The following is a 22,375-nucleotide window of genomic DNA, read 5'->3' on the forward strand; positions in this document are numbered from 1 at the left end:
TTTAGTTTCCGTCTGTCGAAGACTTTTATGTTGTATTTTATGGAGTAAAATTAATAATGCATTCAATGTGGATGTACTGATAAATTTATTGGAAATAATATTGATTTGTTTAAAAATGCTATTTTCTTTATAATCCTACCATACCATTTATATTAACTTTAAGTATTGAAAATAGATAATGCTAGTGAACGTTTATTCTAATAGATGTTCACAAAAGTGTGGTGTTTCGGAGAGAACAACAAATGAAGTCAAGCATTGCGTTGGTATGACGCAGGCGCAAAATAATAGGCTGACTAACGAGATACGTAACTGCGCTGCGACGCGCAACTTCTATTTATAACGACCCACGAAAGCGAGAAACGGAAGACAATTTATTAATGTTCTCACTCGTTCTTTACACGTTTGGTAGTTTTATTTGCGAAGGAGAAGTATTATATCAAAAAATACTAAAACAAATATTACGAAATCACTTGTTAGTTTTATGCACGAATCCTCCGGTGTAAAGTTTTTTAAACATTGAATGCAAATGTTTTATAAGTCATAACATGGATTTCGTTTTTATAAAATGAATAATTTTGATAAAAATACGCGGCGTGAGACTTTGCGCGGTGTTAGTAGGTAAATGATGCCTTTTGCAAATGTCAAAAACATACATTATTCAATTTGTTTATAATTATTTTATTTGAAATAATACTTTTAATGAAGCCAACTGTTTCCCATTGCTGGATTAAGGTCTCGGCTCCTTTGAATTATGTAAATCCTACATGACGTTGTTACTCTTCCTCCTTCTTCCTCCACTTACAAATTCCTTAATCCTTTAGTTCTACTGCTTTTTGGCATAGTCTGGAGTAGGTTGAGTAAAACACATTTGGTTCAGATTGTTTATGGGTGGTAAAGATGGGAAACATGATAAAACACCATGACCATATACCCTTTTGCCCTCAAACGTTATTAAAAATAGAATAGTTTTATGTAGGTATTTTCATAATAAAATAAAGAAAGACGCATTTGAAATAATCCCGTTCATGTTAGTTATGAAGTTGATCGCGGATTCGGGGGTTCTACCAATATCTAAAGGGGTCAGATTTTCCTGTTATGAGTCGGAGACCAGAGTGTGATATTGTCAGGATGTGGTTGTAACCATGTAAGTTATAATTTTATTAAAATATATTTTAGTGTTTACATATCCAAAAATATTTATAATCAGATGCTAATAAAATACATTTAAATCTTTTAAGGCACGGATACACTAGGGGGCAAAATGTGCAACTCAGATTCTACGTGTGGCAGTAACGTTCTCAAACTGTCCGTCAGTGCTTCGTGCAACGTTATACGTTACCCGGGACATGATGGTAACATCCCTGCAACACGACTGCAAAGTCCCGCAACATTGTCCCCGGGAATATCACAGCGCGGCATGAATTTGTTCTGCAACTTGCTCGATTTTGTCCCCTAGTGTATCCGTGGCTTTAAAGTGAAAGCGAACCTAAAAATGAGTCAAGAGATTAAACAGAGGAAGAAGACGATTCGCGTGTTACTTTTAAGTTTTAACACTGCTTCTGCTTATCTTGAACATCTTTAATGTTATAATGATACAATCAGAAGAAAAAAGAATCTATATGCCTACATATATGTATGCTGCGAATGGCGAAGCATTTGTGCTCGAAGGACCAAAATGAAGTGTCAACCTGAGCAAAGGCTGATGAACTGCCCGTCCGAGGTAAGGTCTCTAAATTGATATTTCCTATGAAGTTCAATGTTTGTCATTTCATTGTCTTTACTTCAATTATCTAAGTATTAATTTTATTTGATTTTATCTTTTTGTTAATGAATTTGTTTTAATTTGCAGAATTCGAGCATTATCATCATCATCAGCCACAGGCCGTCCACTGCTGAACATCCACTCCTTCCAATGATATCCAGATTGGCCGGTTGGTAGTGGCCTGCACAGCGCCTTCCTGCTACCTTTATGAAGTCGCCTATAATCTTCATGAAATTCTTATGTAAGTACCTCTTGTATTAATTTATTCTATGTAACTTCTAAGACATTTTCTTTTTGAGGAAGGAAAAACATCTCTTCATGAAAACTGATTTACAGATTTTAATTTAGGCTTTCTTTCATACACGTAGTTTAAGTAAGTAATATACTGTCCATCGTTGTTCGGAGTATGATTTTACCTAAGACATTTTGTTTATTTCAATACGTGTCAGTGGCGGATTTACAGTTTTGCCGCCCGTAGGCTAGGGTGGGGTTGGATCTTTATTTAACTTTTATCTTCTGAAATCGAGTAAGCGTCATCTGAAATCTGCCGCCCTTAGGACGCTGCCGCCCCTAGGCTGCGGCCTATACGGCCTATTGACAGATCCAGGACTGATACGTGTCATATGTATTCGATACTAAGAAAAAACCATTGGTTTGCTCTATCTTCTTGTTAAGCTTCCCAGAATACTAAGGCTTTCATTTATTCAATTTGAACAATTAAAATGTAATAAAATTTTAATCATGTTACAAATTGCAATTTAGGGTCCTTACTTAGCAACTAAAATACATTTAACTTAACCTCAATGAGTTACAATCGGTATAGGTAAGTGAGGACAATTGTCCATGAGTGTGATAGGCGATGATAAACAACTTGTTTGTAGGACGGTTTAAACCTGTATTTAATATAAAATTAATACATACATACATACATATTAGCAAGTTTATTGCAATTTGCACCCTGTCTAAGTTAACTCTATCTTACAGGTGTTTTAGCTTATTTTGGTAACAATATTGTGGTTATGCTTAAATAATTGAATATAAAAATCCCTTTATAAATAAAGGCAATGCAATGTTAATTATGAGAATTTACATCTTTCGTAAAAACATCAATATCAAACTCAATATTAATATGATTGTTGCGTAATCGCAAATTCCTGAGACATTAAATTTAAAACACAGATATTCCATAAATTAACAATGATTTACATAATATCTAAATGTACTTCGATCGGAATAAACATGAAATGATTAAAGCAGACAAGTTTTTAGTCCGGTGATTCAGACGTCCACCCAGTGACGAGATTCTTGCTTTATCGCGTAATTCTTCAGGGACGTGACTGTTGCGTCGCGTTGACTTCTAGACTGTCTTCAGCAGCCGGTGAATGTGGAACATACGTATAAGCGATACAAACGGACGAAGATCCCACCGACCCGTGTATGTCGGCCGAACTGGGAAGTTCGTCCGGGCGTAGCACTTGATACTGTTCTTCTTTCTTCTCTTGTGTTCTTCTTCTGTTGCCGGCGATATTTAGTGATTGTCGCTGAGCTACTAAATTATACTACTAGATTATATCTAAGACTTAAGAAAAAAAATTTAAATGACGTAAAAAATTTATAAAAGTTACAGCTCAACAGACTGTTATTACACAAAAATAAATAAGAGTTTTTACATGTTAAGTTATAATGTAAACTAGCAAAAAAGAAAAACATGTTACACAAATAAATTATATTACAATGACTCATCGGTAAAATGTCTAATATAGTTTTTTAGCAAATACGCGATATATCGCTAGATACGCAGATAATAAATAAATGAAATCGCTAGAGCACTGCCCTGTTACCAAGTAAAATAGTAAATCGATGATAATTTTCACCTGTAATACACGGCTGATGCTAATGAATGTAGATTCAGCGCGGAGTAGGTGCTCGGTTGGCTGACTTCTGTCGACCTTCGATCGGCTAAGTGAGCTAGTGAACGAATTGCTTGAGGAGCGCGCGGCGAGCGGCGTGCGGCGCCGAGCGTCGGCGGTGAACGAACTCACCTTGACAAATGCACCATTTGGCATTGTTCGCGGGAAAACCGGCGGCCTTGCGCGAGCGCCGCTGCCGCACGCGGCGGCCAATCGCGAGCCTTCGCGCCATAGCCTGCGCCCGTTTTGGCGGGAACGAGTCGTGCGCGCGGCCCGAGTGCGGCGCGAGTGTCGCGTCCACACCGATTTCAGCGTGACGATTACGACTGACGACCTTTCCTTTAGCCTTGTTTGATTGTTTAATAAAATACGGGCATGTGGGCCGCTGTCAGTTGTTTAGTGTGCAAATTTTGATATGCGATACTCGTTGTTTTTGTTACCTAAAGCTATATTTAACTCCAAATAGGGTTTCGCATACATGTAGAGTCGGCTGAAATCGAGTATACGAATAACGTCATCACTTTAACAGTGCGTGTTGAATATTCATATTATGTTTAATCTTAAAATTATACCTTTTTTCTTGTAACCAATTTCAATTTGTCGGCCGTTTGGTGTAGTGGTTCGAATCGGACTACTATTCCGGAGGTTGCGGGTTCGATTCCCGCACAGTACAAACATTTGTGTGCATGAACATATTTGTTTGTATTGGACTGGGTGTTTTCTATGTATAATATGTATGTATTTACAAAAAAAAAGTATTTAAGTATGTTTATATCCGTTGTCTTGTACCCATAGTACAAGCTTTGCTTAGTTTGGGGCTAGCGGCGTAGTGTAAAATGTCCAAGGATATTTATTATTTATTTATTTATTAATTAGAGTCATAAAAATACATTATATGAACGAAGACAGCAAAGTTATATCACTATTATTATATTATACAAACTACTTACATGAAAATGAAATTAAAAGAACTTTATTGGGCACAAAATGGCGGATGCAACGCGTCAGCGAGCGTCGTCGCGGCGCGGGCGCTACCCGCCGGTTCTTGGAATTAGATAATGAGTATTAGCCTGCACAACTTAACTTTTTTCACGAATTAATATTTAACAGTACCAATAAACCAGTTTCGTGCAAAATATTGATGTTGTATCAAGGAATATTAGTGCAATCAAGAAAACTAATAACATTAAAAATATCGGAAAGTAAAAACACTTTTTAAACGGTTTTATTTTAAAGTAACAAAACGAATTCGTGTTTCTTTCTTTAGCTTATTTAACCGGATTTTCATAAAATAAAATTATCAAAGAATGAGTACCGCCAGATTCAAGGAATATTTGCGTGGGATGGCTTAACGATGCAGTGCAGCCAAAATCAAATGTAGATTTGGAACCCAACGTAAATGCTTTTAGATTTGCACATTACATTTTGCAAATTAAAATGTGAGTTCCTTTCAATTCATAAGAGATACAATAACGGCAGTACCTACCATAAACTGTTATTACTATGCTTTATTTACTGTTATTTAAAAACATAATTATAATTTGTTGTATGTTCTTATTTGTAGTTATCCCCCTCTAGCAACGAGGCAGGAATTTAAAATTTACTATAAATCAATACTAAACGCACACGCAATTAATATGTCTGTACATTAAAAAGATATTATAATCATGGTGTTAAGAACGTATAATGCAAGTTGCTATGGTGCTACGCCGTAACGCAGCTGTAGTAGATCCCATAAACACCGCATTAAAGCATCGTAGTCTGCTACGGCGTAGCATTACTCCCAGTATGCATTTCGATGTTTACTCTATGACCGAATAGAAAATAGCTTTGATACAAGCTTTTTTTGAGCTTGGTAAAGAATTACTATTGTAAATGTCAATTAGTTTTGAATATATGTATTATGTTATAAATGATAAGTTTAATGAAATGCTTAGATACCGTAATCATAATTTACCGCCGTAATTTTATTTTTGTTTGATTATGAATCTATGGAGGCAATAGTCACTTTGTTTAAATATTAATAACATTTTAAAAATAAAATTGAATGCATTTACATCTAAGCTAAATGAAAATAAGTTGGTACTTTATAGAATACAGAAAACCAACAATTTTATAATCATTGGTGATGACCGTAGCACGTTTTTACATTGTAGTACAAATCTCTTGATACCGTATTACAATTAAAGCGAAACTCACATTGTTTGATTAGTGCAAAAAAATGCAAACTAAGTACCTACCTAGATAGCGAATAAACTTCATTTTAAGTACCTTGCCTAAGTAATGTATCGGTTTTTAAAACTCTGAAGGTGCCGATATCAGGGAGAGTAGCTAATTGTTAGTGAACTTGGTCTGCTAATTCTTACAATCATCATTAGTGGCTTTCATTCCGAGACGTAAATCCGAGATCCGACCACAAAACTCATTGTTAGGTTTCATTATTTATGCAGTTTTTTACCAGGATGCATTAATCAAACGCGTTGGATGCGCAAGCGCTGCCCTAATACGGCCTCCGTCAACCCAACCAGTGGATTTATAATATTCGAAGGCGGTGTTTAGAACCCTAATTAATGTTATCTTGGAAATCGTATTTATGGCCGTAGTCTTTTTGGCGAGGTTTGCCAACGGGTATCATTATTAAGTTTTGAAAAGCTCTTTCAAACTATAATATATTAAGTGGCATAATCACGTTGGTATCACAATGAAGATTATTTTTTAACATTTAACTTTGTGATCGAATTTACAAAAATGTGATTCAAAGTAAGAGTCATAACAATCAGGCGCTGTAAAATGAGTCAGTAGAGAGAGAGAGACAATGAATGTTCATTGTGTTTGTGAAGTTAAGGTAAAATGATGTATCATTTTACGAGATTGTTTTCCTTTTCCCCTTTTAAAACATGTTTGTTTTTGCTGTAGGTAAACAGTAGTACTGGAAAGGCGAATCACAGTTTATTTATGTACTAAATACTAGTTAGACGTAGCATTCAAGCACAAGATAGAGCTGCAATCCAAACAGCTTGGCTACGTTATTATTTTATTTAGCGGTCATAACGTCATCATTGTTTCGACGTCTGTTTAACCAGTTCTACAACTTTCCCCGAGAAGGTCGTTTGAGATTATCTATATTAAAATAAATAAACGACAAGCATTAATGTAGCCGCTATGAATATAATTCGACGGATGATAGAACTAGTTTAGCTTGTGTGATCTGGTTTTGTCAACTCTACAATTGGGCTATTTAAATGATTTATTATAATAAATATTCCGTTCAGGGACGAATTTGGAGGTTATGCAAAATGCTGTGAACTTGTATTTTCGGTTCTGTTGTCGTTGTACGAGTGTGTTGAAAAGAGTGCTTGCAGGACGTGAGTCAGGTGTCATTCACCCGATGCTGCGCGTCATCACAATAGCTAAGCGGCCATTTTACGGAGTTTTTATCGTATCAGCTCGGCTCAAATCTCGACGGAATGACCTGACGTGTCTGACTCTCGTGATTGGAAAGTGGTTTTTATGGTCACATCATACAATTTATCACGTTTCATCTTGCTGTAGCCGGTGCACAATACTTATTTATTGACAAGTATAATATTTATTTCTATAAAATGAAACCAGCATTAAACGCTCGATGATTAGGACTTTGCTTGATTATTGTTTCATGCAGATGCGGCGATGCAGCGCCAATTAAACGGATACATTTACATTCTTACTAATACTGGATGAAATACAGTTGGAATTTTATCTCTAGCAGGATCGGCGGCAACTTCAAGAAAAGAAATTATGTATCTCCATGTGGCTCGCGCTATGACGAACGAGCTCTTTTACCGTCTCGTTAAAAAAGTCATGGATGGGTGACTTTGTTTAGACAAGATATTTTATTAGTGGCAGACACGTAGAGCCTTGGAAAAAATATTATGAATATTTATTAAGCATGCATCCGGGAATGTGAGTCAGCAACCACAGATTGAGACAATCAAAGCTGCCCATAAGATATCGGACACACACGTTATTAAGTAAGCCTATTTGTATGTCAAGCCATCGACTCGATTGATTAAAAACGTATTGGTATTCATATCTGAAGTGCACAAATTAAAATTATCACAATACGACTTTAATGAAACAGTGTAACTTTACTGTAAAATAAGCCTACGTTTTAGCTATTTGTAATCAATTAGAATATTATTATTTTAAATTGAGAATCACCGATATCAAGATTTCTTGAAGTTTTGGATTGGGTGCTCTAGCCTACTAATAACATTACCATTAATACTTTTAAAATATCCTTTGACATTTTATACTGCGCCTCTAGTTCCAAACTAAGCAAAGCTTGTATTATGAGTACTAGACTCATTAATAACTATTTTGTTATCCTGATTACATAGGTGCAACAGATTTTTTTCAAAAAATAGTCCCTGACCATAAGCCTTAAAAATTAGTCGAAAATCTCGAGGACCTTATGTTTTTTTTTGTGTGAACTTAATTTAATCAAGCCTATAAAATGTTTATTCAACTTGAATACGCAATTGACTTTCGGCACACTAAATTATTCAAAAGTTTCTTGGAAATTGGTCTTTTTATAACGTCATTGGGAACATTGAACTTCGTTTATAATAGGCAAGTCCTTCCGTCCTTACATTTAAGTTGTTGGTATTCAGAACGCGGCCCGGTGGTGACTAAATTGGATTATCAATTTAAATGGCTATTTCGTCAGTTTGTCTGACAAATGATCATGTTTTGTTAAGTAAATTATTGATTGCGAGAGTTAAACTTTCAATATTAATTAGCCAGCAGAGATCCTTATGACCTACGGCTGTTAAATTAAAAAAAAAAGAATTAATATTCTGTTATAAACGTGCAGTCAGCATCAAATAGTTAGTGATACCCAAAGTAACCAAAAAGTTCGCAACGTCTTTGTTACAATGAGGGCTATCATTTTAGCGCTCACCAGTTAGCGCCACTGTAGAGTAAGGTCCTGTCACTTGCTAGTAGCGAAGACAGTGGCGCCAACTTGTGAGCGCTAAAGTGGTAGGAGGACTATCGAATTTGCACTCATCAAGATGGCGCCACTGTAGAGTAAGGTCCTGTCAATCGCCAGGGGTGCCAACTGTTAAGTATAAAAACGATAGCCCTCATTGGAATAAAATTGTGTGTTAAACTTTTTGGCCACTTGGGGTGTCACGAACTATTTGACGCTGACTGTACCAGTGTTAGTTAAAGTTATCTTACCGTACTGATTTATTTTTCTGTAGCACTAACTATAACACCACAATGAGATGTCTGGTCTCAGCAGAATTGATCTGGAACAAATAAAAAGGAAATATTAGATACTGTAGTATCTTGTGTACCCGTATTATTACATAACTGTATTATTTTTAACAAAATGTTAAAATACAGCATTGACTGTATCGCCGGAACGATGCCTCTATAGGCAATTTATGGTTTCTATAAACCTTAAATTAACCATTTAAGAAAATAAACATTAATTACTTAATTAACCACAACTATAAAATAATCTGAAACTTAAAAACTTCTGTATTGGATGTTCTGGGTGAGAATACCTTATGGCATTAAGTTCGCCTTATGTTACAATTTTGGCATTAAAGTATAAATAAATAAATAAAAACTTCTATAAGTGTAAACTACTGAAGAGTCATCAACTTCGTAGAAACGCACATGTAGAGTCCGTGGCAATAGACACTGGCAATTTTGTAGTTTACATATTACAATAGTTCTTGAAGTAACGAAACGGCTAATTTACATATTTTGACTGGGTTGTAGAGTTTGTGAAGTTAGGGAGTTAGAAGCATGGCTCTACCTCATGTAAAATCCAATCTTGGTCACATTTGCCATGAAATTGTTTTGCAGTGGGGTAAAAATTGACTCAAACGGAGATTTTACTGTTTCAATATGAAGTTATAATATGTATGTACCTATTTACAAAAAAAAGGTATTTAAGTATGTTTATATTTTTTTGGCTTTTCATCAAAAATTTACTCAAATCAGCTAGTTAGTAAAATTGCTAGTTTCTATTAGCACGGTTTCTGCTGTGTGAATTTATTCACGCATCACGCGTGATGTCACCCACTGACTCAAACGACGTTTTCCTCGCTGTTTTCAGGCAAATGGGAATTTGGACTTACTAATGTTGAATTTGTAATTACTTAACCTCGTAGTTAACCGTGCAAAATGTGTGTGTGAGTAATAAAACTGAGTCGTATCTAGCATAAGGGTGAATATCAACAAACTCGTTTTTTGCCTAATTCCGGTGGCGAATTTTAATTTCCACTTTCCTAAACTTTTTTGTGGCAGAAATAATAGTAAATAACTTGTATTATTCAATGATATGTAGAGATCAAAATATTATTAATACTTCTCGAGATATGTCAATTTGAAATTATCAAGAGCCACCGAAATTGTATTTGAGCCACCGGAATTAAGAACCAATCCACCGAAATTTATTTATACAGCGGACTTCGGAATGTTACGGATGATTGTTTCAAATTACTTATTTATTTGTAATCAATTAAGTATTACTATCCAGTAAAGATGTTTATAATTAAAAACAATATTCAGGCCTGTGTTGTGACCCTAAAAAAGCATCAAATCTTCCCACGTGAGTCGTAATAGCCGACTAAGGAATCAAAATACTGGAGGGTGGGCTGCAGCATCTTTCCGGGTATTATACTACCATACTGGAACTACCAACCAGCCTGCTAAGCATGGTGATAACGGCAAAATCCCTTCATAGAGAACAAATCCAAAACTTTCTGGCTCTAGCCGCCAACAGCCCCGTTATTCTAGAGTCATCACAAAGACATCATACATGACCCTCAAACCCAGAAACCAACTCTAGTCCCGGGAGGGCGACCAACTGCCCCAGGTTGGTGTGGGTCTGCTGGAAAAACAATACCACAAGTCGCAAGTCTTTATAGCCCGATCAGGAGGACACAGTTGAGTGATGCAGGGAAGAAGAACTCTACGTCTCTCAAAGCTTCTTTGGAGAAGTAAGAGAGTGTCGAAATTGAGCCACTGTAATTGCTTTTTTTCGTGGGACAGTTTTGAAAGGCTATTTAAAACACTTAAAATATGAAATATCACATTTCTTTCATATCATTTGGAAGTCTTATTTAATGTATTTTATGGCTATACTATTTTTAAATTACTAGAATCCCCGAGAAAGAAGGAATAACACAATTTATGAGTAGAAATAGAGTTAGGACGCGCCACCGCTATTAGATTTTGGGTCTTTAAAATTTTTTTTAGTACATAAAATAACTACCTATTGTCCTGAAGACTTTGCTATCGTGTAAAACGCTGTATAAACTATATACAGAAAAAAAATCATCGCTCTAGTTACATTTCTCCCATCGATTCTCAGCTCCGCCGCGTAAAAAACGTGTTTGGGATATTCACCCATAACTTGTTTGGTAACACTGTAGTGTTTGAAACATTATTCGACTGCTGTTAAAATAAACATTTCAGATTACCTACTTTCGTGTAATAATCATCTAGGGTATATCAGTATGGATTGTATAGTCATAGTTCAATGTTATGGTATTCTGGCACCCTTAAATCAAACATTGCACTTAAATCAGGAACTTGCGATCTTAACTTTTTCAGTTTAATGTCATTTTAACAAACACGTGTTCATTCCGTATCTGTTAAATCCTCAATAAGCAATGGTTATAATAGTACCTTAATAACTTTGTAAGTACCTTTTACCAACTTATTGATTTGTTTCAGATATTGGTATTATCAGACAACAAGATTTATTATAACGGCTCCGCTATCTCTGTGACAACATTTCTATCTGTGTCAATGTCGTGGCGGCTGACATCAGTACAAAGTTTGTAGGACAATCAAGATGACGACAAAGCCAAGTAAGTAATTAATTAATTGTTAAATTTTATAACGAATGAACGCTTGACCTCAATCAGAACCAAAACGCAGAGTGAGATTAACCTTTTTACAGTACTACAAGCGCGTAATCATTATGATCATCATCAGGTCAATTAGTTTCTACTGTAGGAGCCTAACCCTCCCTGATGTCGGCAATTGGAGGATTTGGCATGCGCTCCCCACGCTGACCAGACAGGTTGGGAAGACCTGATCGTCGCATTATTATATGACTTAATACGCTCTAAAACATACAGGGTAAAGTATAAAAATCTTATGGTAAAAATTTCAGCTGTAATGATGCTGCTAGGAAAATGTCTCTTAAAACCTGTCCATTGACTAGGCACCAATCAAAAATGTTTTCGTGTTAAATGCAGATACCATTTCGCATAGAGGCAAATATTTTAAGTACATAAAGTGCCTACTCGAGGCATTTTGACTTGTAAATAGATCTACAAAAACAACGTTGTTTTGACACAAACCTGACTCTACCAAAATCTAGCGTTAATCGGTCGCTATCTCTGCGAGTTATCTATACGTGTGACGTCCATTCAGGCGATAAGAACGGTTATCGTTACATCACGCTCAGCTGTTGGACGGGTCCGGACTGCATTCCTGAGGGAACGCCCGCGCCGACTCGAAAAAACCTAATTACCAGTCTCGGAGCAAGTGCACCGCTGCGCGGTTCTATTATTATCTACTTACAGCTCTAATTGCTATGCAGAATGCTGCGCGAGGCTGAATATGTTTTATGGACATTATCATTACTGCGAAATGCTGCCAGAATTCGTGTGAGCTTGCACACGAATTTAAAAGTGCATGTCGTATATCGTCTTACTTGCTATCTGGGTGTTGACCTCAAAGTATATCGGCAGTGATAAATTGGCATATTAGTACACATTCTGATTTATATTTTTCAGATTATTATTACATTACTCAGATAATGTCACTTTGTATGTATTTAAAACACAAATGATCATGCTAGGTACTTACGCACTTATAATTTACCGATTTCAATGTGTTTAAATTACTTTTTAATTGCGCCCTTATAAGTGTACTGCAATTTAGCAACAATGTAGGTAATGATGCGGAGCGTGGGCTTACATTCCTCTTTACAGTTTTTGCATTGAAAAAATATTCATATGGCAAGCGCCAGCTCCTTTGTGAAAAATAAATTAGTAATGGCATGCACAGAAGACAGCACATCAAGCTAAAACCCCAAGCTAAATATTGTGGTATCTTAGGTTCAGTCGACTATAAAACTTAATACAGTCATAAATAAAGGGTAACAATAAAACTTATTTCGTTCGTAGTTAATAACATGTGACTATCATCATCATCAGTAATTTACTTTCCAGGAGTATGACCCGCTCTAAGTAATTTACAATAGGTATCTCTAATTTCAATAGAGGTTTTGGCATACAATACTGGCCAGAAGTGTTGGTGAAGACTGATGTTCGCATATTTGTCCCAAATGAAAAGAAATAAAACAAGTCCGGCTTTCACTGCCAGAAAAAAGCTAATGATATAGTTTCGGGACACTTATCTGACTTCACTGTTAAAGTTGACACCCTGTATAATCGTTCAAGATGTCAACAGTGGTGAGTGGGTAGCGAGTTGGCGCCGGGGCCAGGCGATTCCGGAGTCAATCCTAGGCTATTATTGTGGGTGCGCTTTCGGCCTGACTGTTGTTTATATCTATCGCCTATCTTTTGTCCCAACGTTGTGAATCCGTTGATTCAAGGCTTTGCCAATTACTTTAAAATAGCCCGTGTGTTTGACAATACTGCGTATTTTAAATGTTGAATTAATTATGTATTTTTATTCAGCGTCGTGCGTTAATTTTATCTTCGGTCGATTCGCCGTAGGCTACACTTGCTCAATGAAGTTTTTAACCGCAATAATTACTACGTTTAAAAATCAACAGTTACACGAAAAAAGAAACATTTTAAACTTAAGCCTACGGAGTTTATTAAGAGATAGATCGGCCAAAAAATCATGTTAAGTCACTATCTCAAAATAAACATTATTGTCTGTGTCTGAAATTGTTTAAAACGTTTTTTGCGCCCCTGAAAGATATTAGATTGATTCAGTAATTAATTTTCAATGAAAATCTGAATAAATATTGAAATCTATCATGCTCATAACTCAATTTTTAAGTTTTATATCAACCCTATTGAAAATCCATCAATATTCAAATTATTTCAAATCTATCATGCTCTTAAATCAAAATCACATTACTTAAATCCCAACTAATCCCAACTAATATTATAAATGCGAAAGTAACTCTGTCTGTCTGTCTGTCTGTCTGTCTGTCTGTTACGCTTTCCCGCTTAAACCTCGCAACCGATTTTGATAAAATTTGGCATAGAGATAGTTTCGAGTCTCGGGAAAGAACATAGGATAGTTTTTATCCCGGTTTTTGAAACAGGGACGCGCGCGATAAAGTTTTTCTGTGACAGACAAAATTCCACGCGGGCGAAGCCGCGGGCGGAAAGCTAGTAATTTATAACATCAACATTTTTATAATTAATGTAATGTATGAAAATAGGGTGTTTCGGTCTTTATTTCATTGTGTGCTAAGCAACTGTTAGAAAACTCATACGCATTCTGTTTTCCACCGAAAATCGTCAGTGATAATTTTGTTGGTTAGGTACCTACTTACCCGTGTATTCGCATAATAGACGACATTCAGCTAAACATTGTAGAATTTATGTAGCTGCAATGGGAGTTATTTTGCTACAAAAAATTAGTTCCATGTGCTTGACTGTACATTTATCAGGTAGATAATTACGATGATGCGGGATGCTCTTGGCCGCTTTTCGCGAACATCGCGGCTAATAGGCTATCGAATAAATTAAACTGTGACTTGCAGGTCTCATTACTGGTGATATTTTTGTCAGAGGCCACTCCGAGGTTTCTGGCTCATAGTTTAAAGTCCTAATTAAGGAATTCTTGTCTGCGGCTCGTCACAGTTCGTTAACTGATTAGATTGCGGCCAGTCCGGCACCGCTGGTGAATTTCACCGCGTTATTATACTTACCTAATAGTAAAATCTGTATTAAACATTGTCGCTGGCCGCATGAAACAGAAATTAGTAAACGGATTTTACAGTCGGTTTCAGCGCGAATACGTGGGATTGTCAGCGCGAATTCTTGCGTAAAACTGTAAACTGTGACAAAAGTTTTACAATTTGTATTAAACTTATTAATGGAAGAATATAGAATTTCAGTTCTAGCCAGGGCATTGACAAAGTTGCTTGTAATAAAGTGCCGACTGTGGAGGTACTAAAATGTCATTACAATGTTGGTTGTTTACGTTCAGATTATAATTTGAAAAAACCTTCGTGAGGTGAAACTAAAGCTATTTTCTTACACGATAAATAATGAAAATAATGAACTAACGTTATAGCGCGACTTCACTCGTGCGGAACTCAAAAGACATCAACGCGCGTCCCTCAAGAACTGTAATAAACTATTTAATTTTGATTTAAATCAATTTAACATTACGCTTAAATTGTGACTACGAGAGAGATTATTATAAGTTTGTATTTTATACCATGCATAAATTCAAGTACATATTCAAAACTATGATTGGTTTATAAACAAATCACGGCCCAGAAATTAATTTTGAGTGCATTTCATACTTTAATGTCATTTCGTAACACGAGCCAGACTTTTGTGACTGAGAAGAAAGGTTGTGGATTGATTTTAAGCAGAATCGACGTCATTAAGAGCACACTAAAATGCAGCAATTAACGGGGCTTGTTTATTTATTCCGCCATTACAATTAAAATGATACTGAAATATTCCACAGCGGAACACTTAAATTATGAGTGTTATTCATGAGTTTACTTTAAACATAAAATGTACAGCAGAGCGACGCGTATGGAGTATGAAGCTAATTAAAATAAACCCGCCGTCATAAATTAAAATTTGTAATTTTATGACTACTTTTGTCTTAATTAAGCGAATGCTTGCACATTCACCTCCACTTACCAGTGGCTTGCTGTTTGCAATAATTACCAGGATTTAAATGGGCATTTTAAAGATATTTTCTTTACCCGGAGTGCCAGACCTTATGTGATTTATGGATCAATAGGAGACTTGGAGAAGATAAATACAAATAGTATGCAAGCATAGAATCATATATTTTTAGGATACGGTACGGAAAAGTTAATTGAAGCCGGTAATGCCTTAGCCAAACTAAATGATGATTATTATCAGAGATTGAATGCAGTTTTAAAGCGACCTTGTTGGTTTGGGGTGACCTTGCCAGGGGGTATGTTAATGATATGAATCGAAAAACGCAAACTCGCTTTTACTGCTCGATATTTATACAGCAGAGGCGCAACTAAAACTTTATATTTTTTTCTACCAATAATTACATGAATTATTCAACAGACTACCTGTTTTTTCTTAGAAATAAATACAGTTATTACACGTAATATTATACTATTGAAATTGTAATTATAATTGCATAGTTGCTACTAACTGAAATTAGTTGAAACAAAATGATATAGTAAAAAATCGTGTGTTCATTTTTGCTACAGTGATCTAACTCTTATATTAAACACTAGCGGCCGCCCGCGACTTCGTACGCGTGGACCCCGTTTTACCCTTAGGGGTGAAGTTTCGAGTTTTTTAGGGTTTACCCGGAAATTATTCAAACTTTTCTCACTGTAAAAACCCTCCTTGGACTTCAACAAACATTTTAAAAAAAGAATTGGTAAAATTGGTCCAGGCGTTGTTGAGTTATGCGCTTACCAACACATTTTGCGATTCATTTTTATATTATAGATTTCAACATCTATTTGATAACGCTTCCTCAGTGAGACATAAACATAAATTGCCACAACATTACTGTTAACCGCATCTCCCGTATCCGAATGAATAATGTTTTGTTATGTGACAAACTCCTCGTTTTCTGATAGCTTGGAGTCCCGCCAGATTTTTCCGGAAGCCCTAATGTGTGTGTGATAAACATTTTTCCACATTCCATTCCATTCCCCGGCTAAATATACGTGTGACGGCGCTGTCAGAGGATAGTGACGCGCGTTGACGCAGCGCGGCCCACGTCAGATCTGAATCACGCGCACGCCTCACCCGCCCGCACGCTCTAGCTTCCGCGCTATTTTACATTCTAATTCTAGGCTTACACGATTTTTTAATCATCAACTAAAGAGGTCTATCTCTACACGTGGATGTCTTAAAGCGACTAAGGAGAAATGCGAACATCTGGCCTCCTCAACCCATCTGGCCAGCGCGTGGGGAGTTTTGGCCAAACTCAACATTTTCGTCTGGTGAATTGGAAAGGGTTATTGTACCTGTAGTGGAGATCAAATGGCCTGATGTTAATGCTAAAATAAGTGGTCGAAAACTCCTTTAAAAACACAATAGTTTCTGTTCTCAAATACAACAGGAGTTAAACATTATGTTAAGCAATTACTTATCAAAGAACTGATTCATATAAGGTGCATTGAATCAACAATAAGCATGTTACATGTAATTTGAGTAAGTTTATCAAGAATTTAATACCAGGCATCAGATAGCTTGATAACTCTACATCATTCACAAGAAGACGTCACATCACACTGCCCTATTCGAAGGGATCAACGCCCCAGCAAAATGAATCACCTTGTTTATGTGTTGGGTGCCATGTTTTAAAATATATCAAACGTGGTAATCGTTCCCACTTGCCTCCTGCCAATTTTGATGGCATTGAGATTGAATTAAAAATAAGTACACATACGGATTATTAATAGCGTTTACGGTCTGTCAAACTCAGGAATAATGTAGCTGTGAAGAAAAATCCAAATCTGTTGTTTAGTTCTCCAGATTAGTTCGTACAAAGTCACAAACTTACCTTTTTCTTTTATATCAGTGCAAATAAATCTACAAGTCGGTAGGTATAACAGATTTATCTTCACCGCAAATAAAGCAGTAGACATATTTAGCTCAACAGGCGTAATGAAACAGCATTTAGCTAGGTGTCGTCGTTCGCCGCCATTTTGTCTAAGCGACTGAATAAAGACGTTTTTTGCCTATTCACGGGCGTTATTGGCATCGGATATCTCACGCGATTCGAGACCATTATTTTTCATTAGGCGTGTGTTGCTCAACGAGCCACTAGACTGTAACCAATGCCCTTTTTATAGAGTCGCAAGCAAAGTTATTTTTGAAAAATAACTCGAAAGGTATTGATAAAATTCGCTCGTAATCAACACGATCTGTAATATCTAGTTGACGATACGTATTATACAATTGTATTTCGGTAGAAAGATAGGCATCTTTATTGCACACCACACAAAACGGACAAATATGAGAAATGTTTTATTGGAAAGATTTTCGATGTGGTCTTGATAATAATTAAAAGTGGATGTGAAAAGTGGAAACATACAGAATCTTTATAAATAATTTTATACCTGTCGCAGAATATGATTTCACCGATGAAATTGATAACAAAAGGCCAATGCCCTGAACATTGATTAATCTATATCTATACTTCTATCAACCCTTTCTTATTATAAATGCAAAAGTAACTCTGTCTGTCTGTCTGTCTTGCTTTCACGCCTAAACCACTGAACCGATTTTGATGAAAGGCATAGAGATAGTTTGAGTCCCGGGAAAGGACATAGTATAGTTTTTTTCCCGGTTTTTGAAACAGGGACGCGCGCGATAAAGTTTTTCTGTGACAGACAAAATTTCAAAATTGGGTTGGGTTTCACGCGGGCGAAGCCGCTGGCGGAAAGCTAGTGTAACTATAATGAGTGATACTCGTAGCATTTATATTTTGTATCTATCACGAATAAACTACAAAGTAGAAGGCTTTGTGATTATTTATGTATGCTTATCACTTAAATAAATAAATGTTTTCTACCATACAGTGTATTTACATCGGGCAACAAACATGTAAAAGTGTATTATCTGATAAAGTCCAGCAACAAATAGCGTTATAAATCAAAATGTTTTATTCAATTTAAATTTAAAGACACCTCAATCAAATTATAGCTCTACCTTCTCAGAAACATTATTTTTACCGCTCTTAACCAATTTTTTTAATGATCATTCAAACGAAAGTTTTTCACTAATGATACCCTAGTGTCAATTAGTGCTGATAAATGATTATAGGAAATCAAAGTTCAATAATATCATGTATATTAATAAATCATATTGATAATACTGGACTGCTAGTGGCACGTATTTTTCCTACTTTAACAGGAAAGTTTTACAACTCGCGAACTGACACCGGTATAAGCTATATAAGTTTATTAATTAACTATGTGATTTATATAAATTATGATGAGGTTTCATGAGATTATATTAAAAATATATTTTTTGAAAGTCACGTTCATAAAAATGCCATCTAATCCTGTCTTATTAATATTAAAACAACCTAGGCGAAATTATTTTGAAAACCATATAATTTAGTATTAGCTAATATAAATATGCTAAATTCATTCTCAATAAGAATACATTAAGAATATTACTTGATCTTTAGTTGTAATCTATTTAAAAGTTAGGTAATGCCACTTTTATTTCTTTTCAAAAGTTACATTACCTAGGTTTTTTTTAAATACTAACAATCCTTCAGTGTGGGTTAATTCTTTGCCTTTTTATCTAGTTTTCTGTAGTTATGTGGCGTGTAGGTAATGTGCAAAGGCGAGCTGGTCAGAGGCGGCGGAACCGGCCGCGTGAGTCATTGTTGGTCGCTATGGCCTGGCTGCGTTGTTGCAACTCTACAACGCCCGCCTACAAAACCTACACGATCTGTACCTCTAGTAGGAAAAACTTTCGAGTTCGTTTCGTTGCGTATTCAAAGTGTCATCGAAAAATTTTGTATGAAAAATTAAACAGCGCCCCCTATATTATAGTCGCCCTAGGGGGCGCTGTTTAATTTTTCATACAAAATTTTTCGATGACACTTTGAATACGCAACGAAACGAACTCGAAAGTTTTTCCTACTAGAGGTACTGAATCATGTAGAAAACAAACGTGTAACAATAACAAATGTTATTCGGCATGTTTACCTTATTTTGACATAACATTACACAGAAAACATTGACTCTACAAAAACTTAATTTTTCACAAAATTTTCAGGGTAACTTTGCTGTAAACTTATGAAAATTTGAACTATTCTGAGTCTTTGATTGAGCTTGGAATGTTTATTAGAAGACTATTCTTTAGCAGGCTTATCAAAATATTTTGTAAACGTACGGTTATTGTCTTATTTTATGAAAATCAATAAAACAGAAGTAAAGTTAATCGAGTCGGAAAACTAACTGTGACTGATGGAAAATTGATGCAATATTGTTATCAATGAAAACTAGTATGTTTTCTGGGGGTAAAACGTTGTATGAATCGTAAGGTCGTTTGCAGCGACGCGGCCGCGACAGGTCTCGACAAGACGTTTTAAGGCGATCGCCCTCCAGCCTGGCTCTTGCCGATAACCTTTGCTCATTTATACACGTTATATCTTTCAAATCCGTACTTTGAAGCAGAATAAGAATATTAAGAAATGATACAATATTTACTTCTTTAAAGTACCAAAAAATGTTTCTAAGAAAATGAGAAAATTTCGCATTTGGGAAGAAAACTGAAAATTGAATTTACTGTATTGAAAATAAAGTATGAGTATAAGTACCATAAATGGAGTTGAGTAATTTCAAAATAACAAGGAAAATTTTCTTTATAACACTAGGGCATAGAGTTCAGAGTTTTAGAGATATATTTTCCTCAACCTGAATAGAAACAAAACATGTAAAGGAAAGTTTGCGTCTATTTGTAAATAATGTATTTCAATAAACACGTCGCTATCACATTTCGTCCACTTCCCCTCTGTACATGTTGGAACTTGTTGCAACTGGCCCCTTTGCTGTTTTGTGACGTAATGAGCCTGGTCAACTCTACATTGGATGAGATGAGAGCAAAGACTTTTAATTGAGGATTCGTTTTTATAATGTTATCGTTAACCCCAGTGGTGGTATCTCGACGACTAAAAATAATAATGTAACATAATTTTATGATCTTACATTATTAACATCGTGATACCAAATTCAACTGAAGGTTGTCAAATGACACCAATTATTTATGTTTAGTTTCATTGCTACGAGGGCGCTAATAGCTAGTAAACATCCGATAGCGGTATCGTTTTAGTGGCTGGGTATTATCATTTCGTAGAACCGCTCCCGGAAAATCGACGAAAAAACTATGTAGAGTCAAAATAAGTGAGGTAAGACAAATTGTAATTCAGGCAAGGTTGGGATAGAAAAGAAAAGAAAGAATGTACGAGTATGTAGGCAAGTGCGCGCATATATGGATATAGAGACTCACTTCTAATGGTTATGTAACTGACTGAAAATATTATTTTTACAAAATTTACAAGGTTTACAACAGCGGATCAAAGTGATAATAGAATTTGCCGAGCCGTGTAATTAATTAGCATTAATCATGTCATGAAGCTTGAAATTAGTTAATAAATTGTAGTTATCACAGGCAATGTCGCAAAGTTCACCGATCGGTGCGCGGGCGGCGCGGCCGGCGGCATCTGACGTCACGCATGATAGATACATTCCTTATCGCGCGAGTGTAGGTATATGTGCCGCCGATTGTTTCATGGAAAGGTCACGATACTAGCCATCTGTCTCTAGCAAACACCCGTGTTGCCACGCGATAACACCTGACCTCCGCCACTTTGCCTAGGAAATCTCCCATTTGGTGAACCATGTGCTCAAATCTCTTGCCATCTTTGTCGACAGCCACGTGTTAATAAGTTTTAGCAACATGTGCTGAAATGCTGAAACGTAATTAGACGCTTACATTACATTACAGTTCAATTTTACGACATTGAATACATTGAACTGGTTACGAAGTCACCTCATATGAGAGTCAAATTACATTCATTCGCTTCGTTTTCAAGATTTCGTGGGTATGAATCAATCCTGAATGTCTTTCGCGAGTTGTAGTGCTACTGATCGATTGATGGAAACATTGTTACGTCATAGGCGGAGCTAATGTTAAGGTTCTGAAGAGTAAGAGATAAAAAGAAGCGGAAATGCTCGTCCGTCTGTCAATGCGGCGACAATGTCGTGCTATTTGTGTTAAACGAGCGATTTATTTCAGTCGGTCGCGGCGTGAACGTCCGCGGCGGAATTTCGGCCGAGAGGAATCCGATTCCGTTAGATCGCGAGAGCCGGCGGCGGCGCTCCGGCCCGTGCCGGCTCCGGCTCCGCACGCGCCTGTTGCCGGGCCGGCGCCGCCGCCCGCCGGCACCCCTCATGGCAGTGACACTATTCGTACAAAAGGAAAATTCGAGACGCCGCTGACTCATCACCACGTTCACCGACGCCGTTTGCTGCCTGCTGCTATACATTAAAACTCTACCACTGAAACATTCTGTCATTTATTCGCATTGCCAAATTTTTCACATTACTTACCTCTACGTAGGTGGCGGTCATCCACATGCGTCATAATAATGCGCCATAAAAAGAAGTTTTAACCGATGTTCACTCACTGCATTGTGCACAGTAATATCCGATCGTAAATCACACCAAAACGACAGCGAATAGGCTCCCGAGAGCGGCGGTCACGGCGGCGCGGGCGTGCGCCCGTCGCGAGCTCGCGGAACTGACTGCGCCGGCGCACCATTTGGGTCACTGTCAGTCTGTGGTGGGGGACACACGTTCGCCAACTCGCCTCTGAAAAATTTGCGTCTCGCGAATATGTTTCATCGATGCGGGCGTTTTCCCCGCGATATGCACCAATCCCGGGCCCGCGGCGCCGCTCACCCGCGTCACTTTCGGCGGTCGACG

At 36.7% G+C, this 22,375-nt stretch overlaps 1 long non-coding RNA gene across 1 annotated transcript in view; it reads right to left on the reverse strand.

Moving 5' to 3' along the window:
* LOC114356991 (uncharacterized) overlaps positions 1–22,084 on the reverse strand; it is a 24,965-nt gene extending 2,881 nt beyond the window's left edge. Inside the window, exons 1-2 of the long non-coding RNA XR_003656268.1 lie at positions 22,001–22,084; positions 8,896–8,966 (exon numbers count right to left, since the gene is read on the reverse strand). This is a non-coding gene — a long non-coding RNA (uncharacterized LOC114356991). The remainder of the gene's footprint in view (positions 1–8,895; positions 8,967–22,000) is intronic.
* Between the last annotated feature and the right edge of the window lie 291 nt (positions 22,085–22,375).

This window comes from Ostrinia furnacalis, unplaced genomic scaffold (assembly GCF_004193835.3).
Source record: "Ostrinia furnacalis isolate ACB-3 unplaced genomic scaffold, ASM419383v2 OfSCF3015, whole genome shotgun sequence".
Taxonomy (NCBI): domain Eukaryota; kingdom Metazoa; phylum Arthropoda; class Insecta; order Lepidoptera; family Crambidae; genus Ostrinia; species Ostrinia furnacalis.